Below are 24297 nucleotides of genomic sequence, written 5' to 3'. Positions count from 1 at the left end.
TCATGATCCCTCCATAATCACCACATTTTAGAAGAAAAATGAAAGAGGAGACTTAATAAACTATGAGTATAATCTTATTGGCTTTTCATTATGGGCAAGAGTCCAGCCAGAATTGTTCTGGTCAGGCAGATGAAGAATCTAGATCATCATGTGCTCCCTTGAATTGGCTTCTGACCAAATTGCAGCATATTAGATGCAGAAGAAGTGGAGGAGCCACCTCAAGATATATGTTGCATTTAATCAATCAATCCATGGTATTTATTGAGCACTTACTATGTGCTCTGTTCTAAGACCTTGGGAGAGTATAATACAACAGAGTTGATAGATGCATTCCCTGTCCACACCAAGCTTACAGTCCAGAGGGGCAGACAGACATTAAAATAAATAAAAAATTTACAGATATGTACCTAAGTGCTGTGGGATGAAAGCCAAATGCCCAAAGGGTAAAAATCCAAGGGCATTCCAAGATTTTACCAAAATGTTAGCTACCATAAACAGACCTGGCCTCTGGAAGTTACTAAACAAACGTCGATAACCAGAGGATCCCCCAAATCCTTGGATGTAATGTCAATCTTGTATCAGTAACCTGCGGCCCTAGATCCTAGAACCTAGAACAGTGTTCATTCATTCATTTGATTATATTTATTGAGCGCTTACTCTGTACAGAGCACTCTATTAAGCATTTGGGAGCGTAAGATACAACAATATACAGACATATTCCCTGCCACAGCAAGCTTACAGTCCGTTTCCTTCACTCTTGTGGTCAAGCTGTGGAGAACTGCTGGAGGAAATCCAGATACCTAGATATTTTCCATCTCTGATTTATCCGGACTTCCTTCAACTCTGCCCTCTCATCTTCCCAGCAACATCATTGCTCCATCCTTTTTGACTCCCTTGTCCATTGCTGTTACAGACTTTCAACTCTCTCCTCAAAACCTAATTCCCCCACCAGTTAATTTTTTGCCCCTATGACCTTGCCACATGTTTCATCGATCAAATTGAAACCACCAGGCATAATCGCACCTGCGCTTCTCTACTTCCACCCTCCTCCTGCCCCATCTTTGACTCTCCTGTCAAAATCTACCCACTCCACCTGTGCCTCCATCCCTTCGCATCTTATCAAATCACCTGTCCCCTCTCTTTTTTCCTCCCTGACAACAATCTTCAACCTCTCACTTTCCAGTGATTCCTTCCCCACTGCTTTCAAACATGCTCTCTGCTCCCTTCTCCCCCCAAAAAACACTCCCTTGACCCCTAGGTAACATGAAGTTACTGCCTCATCTCCCTTCTACCATTCCTCTCCAAACTTCTTCAGTAAATTGTCTTCATCCACAGCCTCCACTTCCTCTGCTCAACCCCCTCCAATCTGGCATTCCTGCACTCCACAGAAATCGCCCTTCCTAACATCACTGCTGATTACCTTCTGGCCAAATCCAATGGCCTCTATTCCACCCCAATCCTCCTCTATCTCTCAGCTGCCTTCAATACTGTAGACGACCCCCTTCTCTGGAAAACCTTATTTAACCTTGGCTTCACTGTCACTGTCTCTCCTGGTTCTCCTCCTATCTCTCTGACTGTTCCTTCTCAGCCTCTTATACTTGCTCCTCCTCTGCCTCCCACACTCAAAACTCAGTTCTTGGTCCCCTTCTATTTTCCATCTACACCCACTCCCTTGGAGAACTCATTTGCTCCCACTGCTTTGATTACCATCTTTATTTCGATGAGTCTCAAATCTATCTCTTCAGCCTTGACCTCTCTTCTCTTCAGTCTCTCATTTCCTCCTGCCTACAGAACATGTCTACTAGTATGTCCTGCCTACACCTCAAATGTAACCTGTCCAAAACAGAACTCTCCCATCCAAACCCTTTCCTCTCCCTGGCTTTTCCAAAATGTAGACAATATAGAGAAGCAGTGTGGCTTATTGGAAAGAGTATGGACCTGGGAGACAGAGGGCTTGGTTTCTAATCCTGAGTCTGCCACTTGTCAGCTATATGACCTTGGGGAAGCCACTTAACTTCTCTGTGCCTCAGTTACCTCATCTGTAAAATGGGGATAAAGACTTTGAGCCCCAAGTGGAACAATCTGATTAACTTTTATCTATCCCAGAGCTTAGAACAGTGCTTGGAACATAGTAAGCACTTAACAAATATCATAATTATTATTATTATCATTACCCCCCTCCTCCCTGTCTCGTAAGTTCACAACCTTGGCATCTTTCTAATATCTCTCATTCCACCTGCATATTCAGTCTATCACTGAATTGTGATGAACCTACTACCTCACCAACATCTCTAGAATCCACTCTTTCTTCTCCATACAAACTGCTGCCATGTTGATCCAAGCACTTACTCTATCCTACGTTGCCTAATAATAATAATAATGGTACTTGTTAAGTGCTTAACTATTTGCCAGGCACTTTACTAAGCGTTGGGGTGGATACAAGCAAATCAGGTTGGACATAATCCCTGTCCCATGTGGGGCTCACAGTCTCAATCCCCATTTTACAGATGAGGAAACTGAGGCCCAGAGAAGTGAATTGACTTGCCCAAGGTCACACAGCAGACAAGTGGCAAAGCTGGGATTAGAACCCATGACCTTCTGACTCCCAGGCCCGTGCTCTAACCTCGCTGACCTTGCCTCCTGTCTCTGACCACTACAGTTCATATCTCACTCCGCTGCCCAAATCATTTTTCTAAAAAAAATACAATCTATATTTCCCCATTCCTCAAAACCTCCAATGGTTGCTGTATCATATTTCCAAATCAAGTAGAAACTACTTATCATTGGCTTTAAGGCAGTCAGTCAGCTCTTCCCCTCCTACCTTACCTCACTGATTTTCTACTATAACCCAGCCCACACACTCTATTTCTCTAATGCCAACCTACTCACTGTACCTTGATCTCATCTGACTCATCACCAACCCCCTAGCCATGTCCTCCCCCTGGCCTAGAACTCCCTCTCTCTTCATATCTGATAGACCCCAACTGTCCCCACCTTTAAAGCTCTCCTAAAATCAACATCTCCTCCAAGAGGCCTTCCCTGACTAAGCCTTCCTTTCCCCTACTCCCTCTCCTTTTTGCATAGCCTATAAATTTGGATCTATATCAACTTAAGCCCTTGATATTCACCCCTCCCCCAGCTTGAAAGTCCTCATGAACATATCCTTATCCCCTCCCATTTCTCCTATCTGTAATTTAATTTACTATTTCCTTCTCTAGCCTGTAAGTTCCTTGTGGGCAGGGATTGTGTCTACCTACTCTGTATTTTGCAATTTCCCAAACACTTAATTCAGGGTTCAGCATTGATTGATTGATACTCCTACTCTAATGCTTCATTATACTTGAGATTTATTTTTGTGTCTGTCATTCCTGATAAATTTTAAGCTCCTTAGAGGCAGGATTCATGTCTACTAAATTTATTTCACTCTCCCAAGCATTTAATGCAGAACTCTGCTCATAATAAGCACTCAGTAAATACCACTGATGATAGTTTTTAAACATTCTGCTTAGCCGTGAGACCTAGAGTTTTTCCAGAGGACATGTCTGACTTCTCGGGCAGTTGCATTAGTGTCTCTTTACAAGCCATATTGCACCACAAATGGCTGGAGGAGATGATGGGCAATGAGGTTTGCAATATGGTTGGCTCACAGCTTTGTTTGGGTAGATCACAGGAGAAGTATCTGAGGGCAGCTGGTGCTCTATAGCGACCTGCAACGGGACCCGACCAAGCACAGGGCAAAATAAATCTTTTAAAGACTCAGTCAAGTTTAGTCTTAAATGAAGTGGTAGAGCAGGGCATTTTAGGTGACATCAGCAGCATACAGACTAATCAGGACAGGAGTCCTGTATACAGCTCAATCAAGACAGGAATCCCAATTGAGAAACAGCGCGGCTTGGGAGATGGAGCAGGGACCTGGGATTCAGAAGAATCTGTGTTCTAATTACAGCTCTACCACTTGTCTGCTGTGTGATTTTGGGCAAGTCACTTCTCTGTGCCTCACTTACCTCATATGCAAAATGGGGATTAAGACTGTGAGCCCTATGTGGGACAGGAACTGTGTCCAACCTCATTAGCTTGTATCTACCCTGGTGCAGAGTAAGCACTTCATAAATACCATTAAAAAAGGGGATTGCTCTTACTGATCAGGGACTCAGGGAATAATAATAATTATGGTATTTGTTAAGTGCTTACTATGTTCCAGGCACTGTACTAAGCGCTGGAGTGAATACAAGCAAATCAGTTTGAGCATAGTCCCTTGTCCCATGTGGGGCTCACAGACTCAATCCCTATTTTACAGATGAGGTAACTGAGGCCCAGTGAAGTGACTTGCCCAAGGTCCCACAGCAGACAAGTATCAGAGCTGGGATTAGAACCCATGACCTTCTGACTCCCGGGTCCATGCTCTATCCCAGGTCATGCTGCTTCTCTAGATCAGGTGTCAAGAGCAGGCTCAAAAACAGAGATGGGCCCTCTGGAAGGCAAATGCTTTAATGCACAGAGATCTTCCTCTGAGCAAACAAGTGAGGATGGGAGTGTTAGCCATTCATCAGACCAGTCACACCAACATGCATGGATGGATCTCACCATTAATAGCCCTATCTTGAAAAACAAAGTTCAGCTGGATAGAAAGATAGTTAGAAATTCTGGTATGGGGAGAAGTGAAAGGGGGAGGCAGGAGTGGGAGCCCAATGGAAACAGTGGAACAGATGGGTTGTGAAAGCATTGCCACACAGTGGACATTTCCGTAGGCGTGGGGATTTTCACAACCCTATCTTCAAAAACAACAGGCTCTGTGAGGAGCAAAAGCATCAGGGCAACCAAGAACTATCTTTGCATGAATGCAGCGTGGAAAGCAGTGACCTTTCTGCTCAGACCCTTACCTAAATTAGGAATCTTGCTATCAGCTGCACCCTCTTCAAATATGGGAAATATGGGCTGGCCGCTGAGGAACATCAAAGATCCCAGATAGGATATAAATCATATGCCTTAGGCCAAGCACGCCCAAGTTAGAGGCTCCATTTTGAAGGCAAGGCCATCTGAGACACCCAACCAAGTGCATTTTTCTGGGGGTCCCTTGGGCCCATATGTGCTCGAGTCTCTGGGTTGCCTTCCCAAGACCATGTGAACATGGATAATGTGGAAGCACAGTGATCTGGGCCTTGCATTTGCCCCTTCTCTTCTGACCATCCCCTCTGAGCTGTTTTGCCTCTAGTCCCGCTTGATTGTCTCCTAACCACCTTGTTTAAGTGAACAAGAGTAACTCCATGGACGAGAGTCCTTAAGATAGATAGAATACCAAGGGGTGGAATGTTATGGACCTTTAGGCTTGGACTCCATTTTGTCTGGCCAAGCCACCATTTACTCAAGGTAAGCGCATCATGTATCCTCTCCTCCTTTGTTTCATCCTCTCCAAATGTCTGTGTTATTGGGGAACTTAGTATGCCATAGTCTGAGACAGGATGGAGCCATCCTTCCTTTAGGAAAGTCAAGACCCCTGGCCAGCTACAATGAATAGCAATTTACTGCTGCTTGTCTTGCACACTGTATTGTGCTCTTGGATCACATATGGAGCCTGGATGTTATACTAACTGTCTATAAAGAAACTCTGCATTGCGTGGAGTTGAAGTGGCCTTGATTAATAGACAAAACTCTGCTTGTCAACCACTGCTCCCTACTAGTCCTAGTAGAAATAAACTTGTCTCTGACATACCTCCTCAGACACAACGCAGAGTCTGGGAAGTTTTTTTTCGACAGTAACATCCCCAAGAAGTAGGACCCAATAAGAGATTCTGAGCTCTTAAGATAAAATTTAAGGAGTTAAAGGTCATATCTATCAGGGGTCATATCCCATTCAGGGGATAGGCCAGTTGAATACCAGATTGTCCACTACAAAACTAGATGCATGGTCACCCTAGAGGCATATCTGTATGTATTATTATTATCATTATTATTCTTATTGTTTTTGTTAAGCACTTACTACGTGCTAAGACTGGTACTAAGCAGTGTGATGGTCTTCTTCTTCAAATGCCGTTGAGCCGTGACCAACTCCATGGATACATCCTCTTCAGAACGTCCCATCTTCTTCCATAAAGTCATTCTGGTATGTGTATCCATAGAGTTTTCTTGGTAAAGCTATGAAACTATTGCCACACAGTAAAAACTTGAGTCTCTGCCATTGTCTCTGATGAACCCAGATGCCCTGCCTTCCAGGCCTGTACTCTTACCACTAGGCCATGCTGCTTCCCATTGCATTTGCTGGAGTATCCCCCCAACCCCAGCCTGCAATTCCTTAATTCAGCCATAATTGAATATCCAAATGACAGGTCTTTGGAAACATTTATTTCTGTGGGACAATTATGCCTTCTTTTCAATTTGATCTCTAGGATCAAGCTTGAATTTCCCAAGGATTATGTCCTACAGATTTGTTTTCTTAGTGATACCTCTATGCTTCTAGGACTGAGGAAAAGGTCACTGAGCATTAACTTTTCTTTAATGGTTTGATTTTAGGAGAGTTTACTGTGAACAAATGCCTATCTCCGTGGCTTGGAGCAATCAGGTAGTGGCATGAGGAGGAGAAGGAAGGAGGAGGGAGTATAAAAGTGTAAAGGGAGGAAGCCTACCTGGTAAGGGGAAGGAAACAGTGTGGCTTAGTGGAAAGAGCACAGAACTGGGAGTCAGGTAGGACTGAGTTCTAATACCAGCTCTGCCACTTGCCTACTGTGTGATCTTGGGAAAGTCACTTCACTCCTCTGCCTCAGTTTCTTCATCTGTAAAATGGGGATGAAATATCTGCTCTCACCCAGTATCCAAACTCTGAGCCCCATCTGGGCAGGGACTGTGTCCAATTTGAGTGTACTGTATTTCCCCTTTCCACAGTACCTCAATGATGAGCCACTCTAAAGTTGCTTTTAACACACATCATCAGGAACCATGTCATCTATACTAGGAAGCTAAGCAAGTGTTTGAATTGAAATTATAACTATTATCTTGGGCAGCTCGAGGGGAACAAATAAATGTCTAAGGAAGGAAAGAGGACAAATGAAATATACAGATATCTAAAGAAGAACAGGATAAACGTAGAAAGTATAGCTTGGAGAACTGGGATGTTACAGTGTATTGGATAGTGGCATGTTTTGATCACATGTATTAGAAATTGTGTGCTTATGGAGTTTCTCTGCTAAATCATCCAGAGAATAGTGATGTTTTGACAGATGTGACAGACTGCAAATGGAGGTAGTCTTCACTGCAATATGTAATATGTGTCAAGGATATATGAAATGTTTAACATCTATGGTAATATCTCAAATTTGATGTTTACTTAGTGATTAAAATTTTACTAAAGATATTTTCCAAAAGGAATATGAAAATTGCTCATCTTTGTAAAGGGTATAAGAGAATAGGATAAAGATGTAAAGCTCGTTATGGGCAGGGACAGGGTCTACTAATTTTGCTGTATTGTACTCTTCCAAGAGCTCAGTACAATTCTCTTTACATACTAAGTGCTCAATAAGTACCATTGATTGATTGATTAGTTCTATGGGCTTTTAGTTTCACCTGAGGTTTGATACCAGATGCTGTAACATCGTTTGTCTCCCAAAGAACATATTCGCCTTTCTGATTGGGTTTTCTACTTCTTTGATTATTCTTGCACTGTTGAATAGTGAGTTGCTTAGGTAGCAGGATTTAGTGGCAGTTTTAAATTCTGTGATGTTAATGAAGATCTCTGATGGTTCTATTGATGCCTGCCTACTTGTTTTGTTTTGTTTTCTGTCTCCCACTTCTAGACTGCGAGCCCGTTGTTGGGTGGGGATTGTCTTTTTTGCCAAATTGTACTTTCCAAGCACTTAGTACAGTGCTCTGCATAAAGTAAGTGCTTAATAAAAAAGATTGAATGAATGAATGAATGAATGAATGAATGAATGAATGGTTCCTTACTATTTTTTTTTTAAAGACTTATAAGTCAAGTGTTTACTATGTGTATGGCACTATTCCAAAGCTGGAGTAATTGCAAGTTAATCAAGTCGGACCAGTACGACTTGTGTAAAATGCTGAGTTGATCCTGGGAAATGACTCAGAATCATCTGAATGCTTTCTTGCAAATTTTCCTCCAGCACACAGTCATCAATCAGCATGATTCAGCAGTTTCTGGATGCCTTCTTGAAGGACTTTCTCTGATTCTTTGTAGTCTGATGACTTGAAATATGTTTTCCCAGAGAAGCAAATGAGATTTTAATTCCAACCCAAAGTCCTCTGTGAGCAGCAAGCCCTGCTCTTACTGCAGCATCTTCAGTATCTCCATCAAAGCCATTAATAAAATCAGAACATGTCTATTAATTCTGTTGTACTGGACTCTACCAAGCATTTACTACAGCACTCTGCGCATGCTAAGCACTCAATAAATACAATTGATTGATTGTTCCTTTAAATCCTGGCTAGCCAATGATACTGTCTGTTTTCACATGGGCCTGGTAATGCACATTTCGGTATTTTCCAAAATGCCTTCAAATAACACACCTTGTAGGCCAGTATAACAGAGGTGGAAACAACAGCAGGTGGAAAGTTGAAGACGGGGAGGCAATGGAAAAATCTTGCCCGTCAACACTTTAAGATCCTATATCTACAGACACTTGATTCAGGGAAGAGTAAACAGTGACAAAAGAAGCCACAAGATTAAATCTCCAAGAGGAGAAAATAGATCTGAATTTCCAAAAACGATTTACAAAGCTGCAGTTGCAATCTTCTATGTGGGTTACACTACTTGACAGAGTGCTACAAGTTGTAATAATGCTTATTTCAATCTGCCACATTCTTTTTACTGGTGCTGAACTTAGAAATCCTACCTTTCCCACTTCTTCCAGACCACCACACATGAGGATGTGATAAGAGATATGGAAGATGGTGTGAGGGTACTTTATGATCTTCCAGGAACGTTTCCAACATAACAAGCCACAAACAGCATGGGAAAATCTTTGAGACATGCAGAAATTGCTATATTCTGATGGCTGGGGAGGCACATAAATGAGAAGAAATCTATCAGTCACTCAATCAATCACATTTACTAAGCACTTACTGTGTGCAGAGCACTGAATTAAGGATTTTGGAGATCACAATATAACAGAGTTGGCAGGTACATTCCCTGCCCACCATGAACTTGAGGAATGCAATTAATTATGAGTCTCTTCACAGAGTCAATCCAATGCTGAGGACTGACAATAAACCTGAAGAAAACAGAAGATATATGCCATTCTGCACCTAGGAAATACCATTCCCAGACACGAATGTCCATCAGCAACATGTAGTTAAATGTGGTCGCTGAATTCTCCCATCCAGATTGTAAGCTCCCTTCTAAACTGTAAACTCCTTGTGGGCGGGGAATATGTCTATCAACTCTGTCATAATGTACTCTCCCAAGACCTTAGTACGCTGCTCTGAACACAGTAAGTGTTCAATAAATACAAATGATTGACTAACGAAGGTGGCAAATTATTCAATGATAAGGAAACTGAATCGAGAAAATTGAATTGAGAGGTTTAGTATGTCCTTTGGGAAACCGACAGACAAAATGGGCTTCTAAAATGACACTAAGGTGCAGGGGGTTGAGCGAACATTTGTAGTGTCCAAGCTTCTTTATAAGACCTATAACTGTAGCCCAGATGTTTGAACCTTAGATGCAGGATTTACCATAAAGCAGCAAAGTGGGATAAAATTACAGTGTAGTCCAGGATGTCAGTCATATTAGCAGCATCAAAACAAGGCTCATCTTGGCATAACTTTGTTGGGTGAGATGTGTTTGGAGAATGAATGTCAGCAGGATACCCAAATAGCTGCTCTACGGTGAACGGAAATGGAAGAACCTACTTCAAAGTGGAAAAAAGAAACACTTCAAATCGCAATGAATCAAAATGCCAAAAAAAATCAAATATTTTACTAGATTGCCTTTCTTGATAGAGAAGCAGCATGGCCTAGGGAGAGAAGCGACGTGGCCTAGTGACAAAAGCATGGGCTTACGAGTCAGAGGTTGTGGGTTCTAATCCTGGCTCCACCACTTATCTGCTGTGTGACCTTGGGCAAGTCACTTAACTTCTCTGGCTTCAGTTACTTCATCAGTAAAATGGGGATTAAGACTGTGAGCCCCACATGGGACAACCTAATTACCTTGTATACCTCCAGAGCTTTAGAACAGTGCTTTGCACATAGTAAGCGCTTAACAAATACTATAATTATTAATTATTATTATTCCCCCCCAACTTAAGTATTTCCCCAATTACTCCATTATTTCCCTTATCTCTAATTTACTTTAATTTCTGTCTCCCCCTGTAGGCTGTAAGCTCCTTGTGAGCGGGGATCGTGTCTTTACACATTCTTCTCAACCATTTAGACTATTTTTTGCTTTGCACACAAAGTCGGCATTTAATAAATATCCTAGCTTTACGGAGGACAGCAATCTAAGAAGTACTGTCTTGCCCTGCGAAATGTAATCCGAACCCATAAACTCCATATCAGCCCTCAAATGAATATCAGTTAGGGTAGTGGGACACTAGACACAAATCTAAAATACCCCCTTCACTGCTGGAACACAGAATCTATTCTCTCTTCATTGGAAGCAATTAATTTAAAAGCAGTTTGGGCCTACCAGATTAAAAGAGAAATCCTGCCTCTGCCAAGAGAAGACCACTGCCCACTTTAAATACTCCAAGTCTGTGAACTCTCTGTGCTCCCTCTGATAAGTAGGTCAGCTAATGGGTTGTTTACTGTGCATGTTGGACAAGGAGTTTCATCAAGCAGGCGGAGAGCAGAATGCATACCCTGTCTCCATAACAGCCATCTCCATAACAACCTAGAGGAGAACAATTACATGAGCTGGAGGCCATCCCCCTTGCGAACAAGTCCTCACCTCAGAGCCGGAGAGTTGACTTGGAATTCTGCTGCTGATGTCTCACTGACGCAGGCCAGAATTTGAAGAAAACTGGTATCTCTTCCAAGGCTCATTGTTTTGTCAGCTGAAATATCACAGGTGACGAGCCCACCAGTGTGGGAGTAACCCAACACAATTAAAGCAGATTTGTGAAAGATCATTTAATGTCATCTGATCTGGTTTTGAAGAAGCCATAAGGTACAATCATAGTAATAAAACAGCAAAATGAAATAAGGAGAGTAGAGTGAGCTAGCGGAAAGATCCCGGTCCTGGAAGTTAAAGCAACTGGATTCTAATCCCAGCTCCACCACTTCCTTTCTCTGTGACCTTGGACACTTATAGTCTCTGTTCCTCAGTTTCTCCATTTGTAAAACAGTTTCCCCTGTTCTCCCTCCTACTTAGGCAGTGAGCCCCATATGTGACAGGGACTGTGTCTGACATGATTAACTATCTACTATTAATTGTTCTGAGTGCTTAGAACAATTCTTAACACCTAGTAAGTACTTAAAAATACCACAGTTCTTATTATTATCATTGTTTTCATTAATAATATTATTCTTATAGTTATTATTAGCAAGAAACTGGGGCAGCAGTTAAAGCAATAAGAGCATATCATGGCTTAAGGAGTAGTTTTCAGACTCTTCCCCTACTCCACAGATCAATAAATCATTCAGTCAGTCAGTCAATCATATTTATTGAGAGCTTACCGTGTACAGATCACTGAACTAAGCACTTGTGAGAGTACAATAGTCCAAAGTCCAACAGTCACCACTTCAAGAACATTCAAAAAGTTTGCAAGGTAGCACTGCCTCCAACAAGCTAGGATAGACCTCCATAGTCATGTGGGGAGGGGGAAGGGGGAAAGGGGCAACATCTCATCATCTCAACTTGTTGTTGCTCTTGTTGCCTGCAAGTTTTCATAACTCCATCTCTCTTCTTACTCTGTCACGTAAGCATGCAACAGGAGGATGCAGAAAGAAATAACCCCTCTGCTCTGACCCTAGCCTTCACAGACTAGGCCCCCCTCCCCTTTTCTCCCCTTCCCTTCTGCATCACCCTGATTTGCTTCCTTTGTATTTCCCCCCTCCCAGTTCCACAGCACTCATGTACATATCAGTAATTTATTTGTTTGTACTGATGTCTGTCTTCCCCACTTCTAGACTGTAAGCTCACTGTGGGCAGGAAATGTGTCTACTTATTGTTATATTGTACTTTCCCAAGCACTTAGTAGAGTCCTCTGAGCAAAGTAAGTTCTCAGTAAATATGATTGAATGAATGAATGAATGTTCTCATAAAGTCTAAGGTATAAGATGTCAAAGGAACGAAGAAAACTGCTTAAGCACAGGGATCAGATCTTCAGCAGGACATCAAGCTCAAGGCAAAATACAATAGGTCCTCCAATGCTACCCCATTATTTGGAATTGACCATCTTACAATTCCCCATAAAGCACATTACGAAGAGATGCCCTATGACAATGGTGGGGTTGAAGGCTGTGAAGAAATGGTGACAGAAATGAGCAGAGAATCACAGTGTTGATAAAAAATGGGGCTTTTGCTTTCCAGGAGCTTTATGTTGGGGAGCTGCGTTAGAGCAGTCTAATGCCTATCATTTTCTTTAATAATGGAATTTGTTAAGTGTTTACTATGTGCCTGCCAGAAACTGAACTAAGCTCTAGTTTGGACATAGTCCATGTTCCACATGAGGCTCACAGTATTCATCCCCATTTTATAGATGAGATAACTGAGGCACAGAGAAGTGAAGTGATTTGTCCAACATCCCATAGCAGACTAGTGGCATAGCGGGTATTAGAACCCAGGTTCTTCTGACTCCCAGGCCCATGCTCTATCCACTGTGCCACGCTGCTTCTCTTGTTCCTTTCAATTCATATGTTCTGGTGCAGTCCAGGACAACTTTCTGTTTCCCTTCTATTCCAACACCCACCTAGAGCTGAGGTTCTTAGTTCTGTTTTGTTTGTTTTTATAATGGTATTTGTTAAGCACATTATATGTGCCAGGCACTCTACTAAGCACTGGGGTAGATCCAACCTTATCCAGTTGCACATAGCCCATGTCCCACGAGGGGTTCACAGTCTTAATCCCCATTTTACAGATGCGGTAAGTGAAGCACAGAGGAGTGAAGTGACTTGCCCAAGGTCATAGAGCAAGCAAGAGTCAGAGATGGATTAGAACCCAAGTACTTCTCACTCCCAGGCCCATGCACTACCCATTAGGTCCCAGTGCTTCTTTCCACTCTCTCTCATCCCCTGCAGCCCTTCTCCCATGTCAAGGACCCTGGGAACAGGACAGAGATTCAGGCAAGCCAAGAAAATCGGCTTTGGAACGTGATGTGAAGTGTAATTAGAGGCAGGACTGGCTCAGATAGGGAGCAAAATGAAGTTGCTGGTCTTGACTATGTAATGTACCTTTTTCCTTTTGCTACTTCATAGGAAAGTGGACAGGAAAAGTGAAAGCGCTATATAAAAAGCAAGTTATTCTTCTTTTATTGATTTTATTATGATTACTATTGACCTAGACACTTGCCTCTAACAAGGCCTGAGTTAAATACATAGTCCTATTATTAACATTTTATCAGAGACTAAGCACCCGGTAGAATGATTTAAGTATACGGAGTTCTCGAAGCGAAAGTTTTGCTTATTTAAGCGCTCAGCTTGGCATGACTGAATTTTTCTCAATGATGAATCTGCACTGTAGCGTCCTCGCTCACCATAAATACTGCTTGGGACTAGGGCCGGAACAAGAACGCAAGTGGTCTAATAGGAGGCGCTTGAGCCATCACCAGCCTTGTCAGATGGCCACACCCTCTTCCTCTTCAAAAATTTGGATGCCCTTCAGGTTCTTCAATAAAGCCGTTCAAGGACCGAACACTGGTCCTTGACCCAGAACAATTCCAGGAGGAGGCAAAGAAAAAGAAAAGAGGGGAGATTAAAGGAAAAAAGTAATATCGATATCATGTTAAAAATGGTTTCGTTTCATTTGCAGTGCTGCTCTATGTGGAGATGGGTGTCTCTTAGAAAGGGACTGGCTTTGTTTAATGTATCATTCATAAGTATTATCGTTAATAATAATAATAATAATAATGACACTTTGAATTGTATGGGACCCTCACGTACCTCCAGGGCACTTTCTCATTAATCATCTCATTTTATCCTCAGAATGCCCCGGCAGGTGGTTTATTCTCTGTTTACCATTGTGAATTCCAAGCTCAATGTGTGATGTGTGAAGTGGGAGGCTAGGCTGGGTTAGAATCTAAGAGAGAAAACAAGAGTTGGGCATATATAAGTATAGATACATATAATTATATATTTGTTAAATATTTACTATGTGCCAGTCACTGTACTAAGCACTGGGATAGATAAAAGATAATCAGGTAGAACACAGTTCATGTCCCACATGGGGCTCACGGTCTTAATCTCCATTTTTCAGATGAGGTAACCGAGGCACAGAGAAGTCACTTGCCCAAGTTCACACAGCAGACAAGTGGCAGAGTAGGATTGAACCCAAGTCCTTCAGACTCCCAGGCCAGTGCTCTAACCATTAGAAACCATCGCTTTTCAACTGTTAGGCCAGTTGACAGCTGGGTGGCCTTGGGAAAGTCAGTTAACTTCACTGTGCCTCAGTTTGCTCATCTGTAAAATGGGGATTAAATCCTACTCATTCCTACTTAGACTGGGACCCTTGTGTGGGAGAAGGACCATGTCCAATCTGATTATATCAAGTTATTAGTACAGTGCTTTGCACACAATAAAAGCTCAATAAATATGACTGAATGAATATCTACCCTAGTCTGTGCAGAGCACATAGTAAGAGCTTAACAAGTATTATTATCATTATTTTTACAAAAGCAACTTTTTTGTACATTTCACAATAAACTGCACCTCTTCTATCCTTTATTCCACTGGGAAAACAAAATGGACAGCATTGAAAGAGTGTGACTTTAGCTACGCAAGCCAGTGTGGCTCAGTGGAAAGAGCCCGGGCTTGGGAGTCAGAGGTCTTGGGTTCGAATCCCCGCTCTGCCTCTTGTCAGCTGTGTAACTGTGGGCAAGTCACTTAACTTCTCTGTGCCTCAGTTACCTCATCTGCAAAAAGGGGATTAACTGTGAGCCTCACATGGGACAACCTGATTACCCTGTATCTGCCCCAGCGCTTAGAACAGTGCTCTGCACATAGTAGGGCTTAACAAATACCAACATTATTATTATTATTACTATAATCAATTCTTTCATGCATCTCTTCTGCCATGAAGTGTTAGGACCAAGTTTCATCCAGTATAGTTGATAAAAAATTCCATCATTACAGACTTTGAAGAAACTCTTTGTGAGTTATTTGAACCACTTCTCATACAATATTTTTCTGTTATTTAAAAAGTGTGTACTATTGCAAATGTTTGCCTGTGAACAAGGTGACTCTAGATAAGGAGTTCCATTTGATTATTTTTAAAAATGATTGAAATAAATTTAAGTAGTTTGTCTAGCTGGGTCCTAAATTAATTTGGCCTGTGACTATATTGTAGAAAGGGTGAGTGCTTTAGACCATAAACTGTAGCCTGTAGTTGTAGTTGGACTGCATCTAACCTGATTATCTTCATCTACCCCAGTGTTTGGAACAGTGTCTGGCACATAGTAAATGCTTAACAAAAGAAATATACAGTATAGTTTTGTACAGTACAGTCAGGCTGAAGTAAAGACTAGGAAGCAACCTGATTGAAAGCACATGAATGCAAGTCTACAGTTGTTTCTTCCTTACCCAGAATTGGCTTATAGATCATGTTACATCAGAGCTGACTCTGATCATGTTGTCTCCCAATCTGATCATGAAAATATGTCTTCCAGCTGGAAACTGTGTATTTGAACATGCAGGCCAGCCCAGCGTAACGTTAACAGAGCAGTGGGAGAGTGCTACCTCCAGGATACTATTAAGAGGAAAAGAGCTTTCAAAGAATGGGTGACATCACCGTGTTACCCACTGTCAGAAACGGAAGCTCCCTGGAGCGGTTCAGCTGGAACTCACAGTTCGGGAATAATCGAAATGTTCTTTCCTCCAGGTTGGTATGTTGCGATGCATAATTTTGATTTTCAACTTCCCCAGAGCCGACTCCCACGCGGCATAGAGCGTCTGGCAGCCCAGCCCTTCATCGGCAAGGTAGAGAGTCTCACTGTGGCTATAACGCTCATCAAAATGCAACACCCACTGCTCAGCCCCCACACTGCTCTTTAGCAGTTCCCCTGAAGGTGATTATTTCTTTGCAGTCGAGTGTACAGATTCCAGTTACATAACTCTCAGCTTACTGAGGAGCATAACTCGGGATATAAACAATGCACACTGGCCGATCGCATTAATCTTCATAAGCAAGGTGCCGTGGATCTCTTTACAAGTGAAAATAAATGTCCTGAGGACTCAGCCATCATCTATCTCGCTCGATAAACGCCTGGTGCCTATTATTAGCATTTCCCCTCCCTGCTGAGGGACAGAAACAGCTTGGGAATAGCTTCCTGAATGTGCCATCGGGAAGAAAAGGGACGTGATTTCCCTGGGCTGGGATGATAGTTGATCTATTCCATTAAAAGGCATGTGTACCCGTGAGATCAATGGCCCTGGAATTGTGTCTCTTTGCCCTGGCTACTGCCTCCACACCCAGGAGGTATAGAGTCTAGAGGTTGCAGGTCTCCCAGATGGGGCAAGTTTGCTATGGGCAGGGAACGTGACAGTTATACTGCTGTGTTGTACTTTTCCAAGTGCTTAGTACAGTGCTCTGCACCACAGTAAGCACTCGATAAGTATGATTGATTTGCTCTTCACAGTCCGCTGCACCTTTCTGAAGTGTTTTCACCTCCATCATTACCACATTTTATCTTCACTGGAGTGTGTTAGCCAGGACCTCAAGTGAAACCCTCGCTTTGTTCCCATCTGTGTGTGAGCCCTACATGGGACAGGGGATGTGTCCAGCCTGATTACATCTATCCCAGCATTTAGTACAGTGCCTGACACATTGTAAGAGCTTAACAAATACCATAATTATTATTATTATTGTCTGCAAGTGACACTGGTAGTGACACCCAGTATGTAACTAGAGCTGAGTATACATCCTGGTTCCCTGGCAGATCCATGTCATTCCTTCATTCCTTCATTCCATCGTATTTACTGAGAGCTTACTGTGTGCAAAGCACTGTATTAAATGCTTGGGAGAGTACAATAAAATCATAAACAGACACGTTCCCTGCCCACAACAGTGTAGAGGGACATTTATATAAAAAAAATTAATTACATATTGGTACATAAGAACTGTGGGGCTGAAAGGGGGGATGAATAAAGGGAGCAAGTCAGGGTGATGCAGAAGGGAGTAGAAGAAGAGTAAATGAAGCCTTCGTCAGGGAAGGCATCTTGGAGGAGATATGCTTTCAGTAAGGCTTTAAAGGGAAGGAGATTACTTGTCTGTCAGATATAGGAGGGAGGGTGTTTCAGGCCAAAGGCAGAATATGGGTGAGAGGACAGTGGGGAGATAGAGGAGGATCAAGGTACAGTGAGAAGGTTAGCATTAGAGGAGCAAAATGGCTTGTAGTAATAATAATAATATGTTGGTATTTACTAAGTGCTTACTATGTGCAGAGCACTGTTCTAAGCACTGGGGTAGATACAGGGTAATCAGGTTGTCCCACGTGAGGCTCAGAGTCTTAATCACCATTTTACTGATGAGGCAACTGAGGAACAGAGAAGTGAAGTGACTTGCCCACAGTCACACAGCTGACAAATGGCAGAGCCAGCATTCGAACCCATGACCTCAGACTCCCAAGCCCATGCTCTTTCCACTGGCTATGCTGTAGGAGAGTAGCTAGGTGACTTAGGAGGGGGCAAGGTGACATCCTGTTAGAGAGAGCCCCTCTCTGCCTACAGAACCAAAGACCAAGAGACCCAAGACTCCGGCAACAAGATAGTACTTTCCAAGCGCTTAGTACAGTGTTCTGCACACAGTAAGCGCTCAATAAATACGATTGAATGAATGAATGAAGATGCCAGTGTCCCATTCTGTGTGTCACATTTTATCCCCCTTGGTTCGCATGAACATCCTCCAGAGGATGGAGTGATATCCTTCTCCATCCACACCATTCACTGCCCAGCCTTAATGAGAGCTTGCATGTTACATACACTTGGCATGACCATTCAAACGAGCTTCCTGCCATGTCCAAATCTTTAATGGGGCCTCCGTGCATGGGTGGTTGCTAAGGTGAGGGCACAGATCAACTCCCAGATGATCATCCCCACCTATATCCCAGCCAGCTTCCTTGTCTGGGTCCACTTGGAACCAGCCTGTGCATCTCTGCATTGTCTCCATGCAACTTCAGCCCTTCACACACAATCCTGCCTTTATCTTGGAGAATTCGTTCCCTTGGAAATGAAGATCCCCTCAGTCACAGATGCAAAGTGGCCAGGTGGAAAGAGTACAGGCTTGAGAGTCTGAGGATCTGGGTCTTAATTCTGGCTCTCTTATGAACCTGCTGTGTTACCTTGAGCAAGTCACTTAACTTCTCTGTGCCCCAGTTCGCTTATCTGCAATGGTGGATTCAATCCCTCTTTTCCCTCCTACCTAGGCTGTGAGCCCCATGTTATCTTGTATCTATCCCAGTGCTTAGAATAGAGTTTGGCACATAATTAGGGCTTAATAAATGTTATTATTGTTATTATTTTATTATTGTTGTTGTGATTATTATTATTATCAGAGCCATCTCAACAGTACCTCTTCTTTCTCCAAACAGTGTGGAGGCAGGTATGGAATCATGCAAGCAGGTTGGATCTCCGTGTGCACTGCCTGGCTGGTACACTAGCTTCCTTAATAATAACTGTGGTATTTCGTGAGCATCTACTATGTGCCAGGAACTGAAGTAAGCACTGGGGTGGACACAAATAAGTCAAATTAGACACCATCCCTGTTCCATGTGGGGCTTCACAGTCTCAATCCCTATTTTACAGATGAGGTAACTGTGGCACAGAGAAGTGAAGTGACTTTCCCAAGGTCAAACAACAGACAAGTGATGGAGCCAGGATTAGATCCCAAGACCATACTCTATCCACTGGGCCATGCTGCTGCTCCTTCTTCCCACCTGACAACCTAAACTTCTCTCTCCCTTTCCCTCCCCACAGCACAGGAGCCCAGCAACAGGCAGAAGCCCCCTGAATGACCAGTTGAATTTCATGAACGTAGAGAAGCAGCAAGACCTAGTGGAAAGAGCATGGGCCTGGGAATCAGAGGACCTGGGATCTAATCCTGCCTGTGCCACAGGCCTGTTGTGTGACCTTGGGCAAGTCACTTAACTTCTCTGTGCCTCGGTTACGTCATCTGTAAAATGAGGATTAAGAATGTGAGACCCCTTTTGGACAGGGACTGTGTCCAACCTGATTACCTTGTATCTTTCCCAGGGCTTAGTATAGTGCCTGGAATATAAGTAAGCATTTAACAAATACCACAATTATTTGAAACATTTGAAACCAAGGTTTTGCGTGATATACACAGTCTTCTTCAAAGCCTTATTAAGTTCACATCTCCTCCAAGAAGAATTCCCTTATATAGCCCTCTTTTCCCTGGCTCCCTCATCCTTCTGCATCATCTATGCACTTGGATCTGTGACCTTTGAGCATTTGATGTTCACAATACCTTCAACTCCACAGAACTTACCTGAATATCTATGAATTCTATACTTTTAATTATTTATTTATTGAAAGTCTGTCTCTTCCTTTAGAATGTAAGCTCACTGTGGACAGGGAACTCTCTTGTAGTGTATTTTCCAAGTTCTTAGTACAGTGCTCTGCTCATAGTAAGTGCTCAATAAATACCATTGGTGATGATGAGGACAGTGATGATAACTCTGCCCTACTTCATGTCATGTTTTACTAGTGATTTTCTTATTTTCAAGGTTTAACTCTGGTGCATTGTTTTTAAATTATAATCTTACTTTTCTACTCATCTGTTTTCCCTCAGTAAAGACTGTCAGATGTTGGACAGAGATCATTTGGGAAAAATGTTCTTTACATTTCAACCTGGGCATAGTTCAGCTTCTTAGAGATGAAAAGAGCTTGATAAATATTAATAATGTTAGTAAGATTAATAATAATAAATCCCTGTGACAGAGGGAGGGCATGTGTTATTATCTCCATCTTACATATGAGGAAACAAAGAGGCTAAGTGACTTGTCAGTGGCAAAGTGGCAAAGCTAATAACAACAACAATAATGATAATAAAATTGGTTAAGAGCTTACTAGGTGCAAATTACTGTGCTAAGAAATGAGCTAGATACCATGCAGTCAGATCAGAATCAGCCCCATTACACCTGAGGTTCACTGTATTAGTGAGGACTAATCCCAGATTTCCTAAATCCAGGGCCTAAATCACCCTAGTGCCGAGGGGCCTGACCCAGCATGAGCTCCATGCATCACAAGGGGCTGAGTGGCTAGTGGAAATTCCTTTACTTCCACTGCTCTGCTCCCATACTGGCTCCAAGCATCCCCCTGGACCAGACCCAGCTAAAGTGGTTCAGCAGAAGTGAAAGCTTTGTTGGCAACTCAAACACCAACCCCACTGTCAAGTCCCTTGTACAGAGACGTTCCAATCTGGACTTCTAAAGTTCCCAGCCTGGCCCTGCCCTGGACCACTGGCACCCCGGATCCAGCCCTGCCTTCCTCCATGCAGACCTGGGCTCTTTTCGTTGGGCCATGCTGAGGTCTTGGGTATAAAGGCTCTATAGGGAGGTAGTGAAAGACCTGGTTTAGTGGGATGCTCATTATCAGAGTCAACATTGAAGCACTAGACAAAATGAGACTTCCTGAGGTAGGATCCTTCACAGCTGCTGGAATTAACTCTTTACCAAAAGATCTTCCTTCCTGATAACATCTCCAAAGTCCCCCAACACCCATGTTCCAAGGTTTCCACACCTATCCTGAGGCATTTAGGAACATTTAACAGCACAGCAGGCAGTATGGTCTAGTAGAGCACAGGCCGGGGAGCCAGAGGACCTGGGTTTTAATCCCAGATCTGCAGTTTGCCTGATGTGTGACCTTGGGTAAATCGCTTAGCTTCTCTGGGCTTCGGTTACCTCATCTGTAAAATGGGGAGACAATACCTGTTGTCCCTCCTGTTTGGACTGTGAGCCTCACGTGGGTCAGGGACTGTGTCTGGAACTGATTAACTGGTATGTACACCAGTGCTCGGTATAGAACTTGCCCAAAGATAAGCACTTAACAAATACTATTAGTAGTTATAGTAATAGTAGCAGTCGTAGGATGTGTTTTATTAATAGTAGTATTATTATTTTGCAGGACTTGTCCCAGTGCCCGGCTCTATTCTCCTTTGAGCATTTGTGATTGTGTAGTCGGTTTACCAGCACTGAGGAGATGCTCAGAAAATCAGGCGAGGGAATGACAGCAGGATCCCTGAGCAGCTGCCGATCGGAGATCTGAAGCAGGCAAATGCGAGCAGGCAGGGTAGCTTAAATGGCTTCGAGACCTGGTGAGGCACAGTCTCCGTCAAAACGCTAGAGCACTGGGCTGTTGGGAAACTACTGCTACAGAATGACCGGCGTGCTGGGAACAATCAGGGCAAAAGTTTTTTTCCTTGGGCGAGGGCTTCATGAAGATCGGGGTTCCAAAAGGCAGGCCCCGTGCTGCAGCACGGACCTATCCAAAGTACAAAAGATGGGGAGAGGAGTGTCAGTTCTACTCCCACACACAGATGTAATCTCACTGTCAGAAGCATCGTCTTCAAAAACTCAGCTGGGTTATGATATAACGTTGGAACCTGTTTATGGGGTTGGACAAGGCTGTGCCTAGGAGAGATGATGATGATAATAATAATATTAGGAGCATTTGTTAAGCACTTACTCTGTGCCAAGCACTGTTCTAAGTACTGGGGTACATGAAAGGCACAAGTCCCTGTCCCATATGGGGCTCACTCTTAATTCCCATTTTACAGATGAAGGAACTGAAGTACAGAGAAGTTGAGTGACTTGCCCAAGGTCACACAGTAGACAGGTGGCGGAACTGGGATTAGAACCCTCATCTTCTGACTCCCAAGCCCATGCTCTTGCCACTCTGCCATGATGCTAGTATTTATTAAGCACTTACCATGTATCAAGCACTGTGCTTATCTCTGGAGCAGCTATAAGATAATCAGATCATGTTTGATCATTTTGAATCGGGAGACATTTGGAAGCAGCAAGTGCTTCCTATAATAAGCATTTTTCCAATGGTCATGAGCACTGGTTAATGTCAGGAATTCACCTAGACCTTTTCCTTCAAATCCATTAGCTTTCTCTGCAGGGCTTGCCAAGGGGCAATGCCGAGTGGAACCACTCTCATTTTAAATATGATGAATTTGAGGTTTTTGTTAAATATTCATGTTGCCTCCTACCTCTCCCCAGCAGCCCAGCAGCTAAGCTCCTGGATAATAAATTGGCTCTAGGCAACAGGCACAGGGGCCTGTTTCTGTCAGCTTATTTGTTCATTATTTCATCCTCATTCCTAACCAGTCTGGCTTAGTGGATCCCTGATATCTGCACTACTGAACTTTATCTCCAGTCTATCCGACCTGTGGCCCCATATTCCTAACCCCAGAATCCACCATCTGAACATGGACTGAAGCCATTCTTTAGATCAGTGCCAGGGTCAGGGCAGCCAGTTCTGCTTCTCTTTCCCACATGTTCCCAGTCCACAGAGCTGGCTGCTACTGAGAAATCGCCCTCCTTCATGTTGCCAAAGCAACTTTGAGCTCCTTTGGTTCTTCCTGTGGCCCAGCCCCTCTTCCTTGTTAGAACCTCGCAATGGAGGAGGGAGCAGGTTGTTTCCCCCTGGATGCCCTGGGGGGAAGACAGGAGGCAAATATGGAGACAAATGATCCCCCAGAGGGGGCAGAAGCACAGACTGGTTGGTTCCTTCAGGAAAGCTATGAATCAGTTTGGATCATTCAGAAATCTGTTCAAGACAATTTGAGTGTCTGGGGCCCCAAAGGGATTTTGGAGATGTGGAGATGGTGGTGCCCACTGTTTCCCTTTTCAGGAAACATCTGAATTGGGGCCTCAGTCCCTCTGTATGAAGACGGTGAGAAATGCACCATAGCAGGGTCTGAGAAGCAGTGTGGCATAGTGAATAGAGCATGGGCCTGGGAGTCGGGAGGTCATGGGTTCTAATCCCGGCTCTGCCATTTGTCTGCTGCGTGACCTTGGGCAAGTCACTTCTCTGGGACTCAGTTTCCTCATCTGTAAAATGGGAATTTGATGTGTGAGTCCTATTGTGGGACAGGGACTGTGTCTAACCTGATTAGCTTTTCTCTACCACAGGGCTTAGGACAGTGCTTGACACATAGTAAGCACTTAACAAATACCATGATTAAATGGCCAACCCAATAATAGCTTCCCCTGAGATATCCACTTACCCTGGACACTTACCCTGGATATCCACTTATCCTGGAAAAATGGAAGGAAACTTATGTTTCCTCTAGAGAGTAAGCTCGTTGTGGGCAGGAAAGGTGTTTACCAACTCTGTTATACTGTACTCTTCTAAGCACTTAGTACAGTGCTCTGCACATAGTAAGTGCTCTATAAATACAATCGATTGACTGATCAGTGGACTCCAATCAGATCATAGGGAGATAAACCAATAGCAGGAAACCTTGGTTGGGCTGGGATGATGGGTAAGGCAAGGTGGACATAGAAAGAAAAGGCTGGTAGGTCAGTGGAAACACTGGATTGGGGGGTAATTGTGTGTGTAGGAATGAGGCATCCAGGATTCCGTAGTGACTGTGAGCATCTGGGGCTGAGGACAGGGAAACTGACTGATAATCAGGGAGGCCAAAGTCTCAGGAGAAAAGTAAGGGAAATTTGGTTCAGTCTAAGGTGGCAGTCTGCTATGATATGCTTATCTCAGGGTAGGGGGTGCAAACATTAATCGTAATACTGGTGGAATTTGTTGAGGGATTCCTACGTGCCAAGTATGCTAAGTGCTGGGGCAGGTACATGATAATCAAGTCAGAGTCAGTCCCTGTCTCACATGGGACAGGAAGGGGAGGGGAAACAGATATTTTCAATTCCCCATTTTGGAGAGGCAGAACCAGAGCCACAGGGAACCTCAATGAGTTAATCCAAGATTATTCAGCAGGTGGAGAGCCAAATTGGGTTTAAAACCCTGGTCCCCCAACTCAAAGGCCTCTGCTCATTTGACTAGTCCATGCTGCTTCTAAACCAGGCCAGCCACAACCAGGACAGTGGTCACCATGGGTGGAGGAAGCCAAAATTGGCCCTACTCAGAAAGAAACCATGATCCTTCAATACACACTCACATACACATTCGGGGATTCTGAAGTGTCATTTAACCAATTGGATT

The sequence above is a fragment of the Ornithorhynchus anatinus genome, chromosome 10 (genome assembly GCF_004115215.2).
Source record: "Ornithorhynchus anatinus isolate Pmale09 chromosome 10, mOrnAna1.pri.v4, whole genome shotgun sequence".
NCBI lineage: Eukaryota > Metazoa > Chordata > Mammalia > Monotremata > Ornithorhynchidae > Ornithorhynchus > Ornithorhynchus anatinus.
Note: the sequence above shows the minus strand (reverse complement) of the source record.